Raw genomic sequence first — 1,069 nt, forward strand, 5'->3', positions numbered from 1 at the left:
GGGGGGGGGGGGGGGGGGGGGGGGTTGATAGATAAGAAAGAATTGAAGGATTTGTGTAGAATATATAAAGGACAAAAATTTGGTTTTGAGTTCACAAGAAGAAAAGAAGAACCATGAAAAGCACTTAACTTATAGTATTAAAAATTGAGAGTTTTTTTTTTTTTGGTTTAATTTGATGATAACAATTATTTTTAATGTGTGTATTAAATTAATATAAGTTCCTTTCCATCTTTACTTATTCACACTATATTAAAAATAATATAAGTTACTTTTTTGTGTATATTTTATGTCCATCTTTACTTATTCACATTCTATTAAGAATAATATTAGTTCCTTTTTTGTTCATATTTTATTTTTGACATTAAAAATTATTCAATATTATATAAGTCAAAGCATTAATCTTTAATTCAAAAATAATATAATTATATTATATTTAATATTATTTCTTAAAGTGTTAGTCAAGTCAATAGTAGACATTATTATTAAACAAAAGATTATTAATACTCTTTTGGTTAGATTTAACAAAAATTGTTGAAAAAATAAATATATTGGGAACTTGAAGGTCAATTTTGTAGTTTGTGTTATACTTTTTCTGTCTCTAACTACTTGATTTTTTAAAAAAAAATTAACTAATATGGAGAAATAGATAAAAAAATTATTTTTTTTGATTTATCAAAATAAACAAGTAATATTAGATCAATAACAAAAGAAATTGAATAAGTAATTAAGAACAGAGTAGTACATTAAGTGCAATTTATTTTCTTTTGTATTTCCTAATTTGATCGGATTTTATCAACATTTCTAATTTATTATTTTTCATAATTTGTTTAAATATTTGACAAAAATTGCAAAACAAAAACAAAATACTTGCCATTAATAATTTTAAAAGATTAAAATTAAACTTCAAAGACTAATTTAAATTTATTCCAAAAATATTAAGGGTCATTTTTGTCACTTTTTTTAGGGAAATAAGGTGGGCTTCGATGTCACCGAAAAAGTTGAGGTTATAAAAAAAGTTTCAGAATTTTTTTTGTCTTTTACTTTGATATTTTAGTTTTATATATATATA

The 1,069-nt window shown here is 21.7% G+C and overlaps 1 protein-coding gene across 1 annotated transcript in view; it reads right to left on the reverse strand.

Moving 5' to 3' along the window:
- Positions 1–37, reverse strand: part of LOC107020916 (multicopper oxidase LPR1) — a 4,221-nt gene extending 4,184 nt beyond the window's left edge. The window contains exon 1 of the mRNA XM_015221444.2: positions 20–37. The gene's annotated coding sequence lies outside the window, so the exon portion shown is untranslated. The remainder of the gene's footprint in view (positions 1–19) is intronic.
- Positions 38–1,069: the final 1,032 nt, after the last annotated feature.

This window comes from Solanum pennellii, chromosome 5 (assembly GCF_001406875.1).
Source record: "Solanum pennellii chromosome 5, SPENNV200".
Classification (NCBI taxonomy): Eukaryota; Viridiplantae; Streptophyta; class Magnoliopsida; order Solanales; family Solanaceae; genus Solanum; species Solanum pennellii.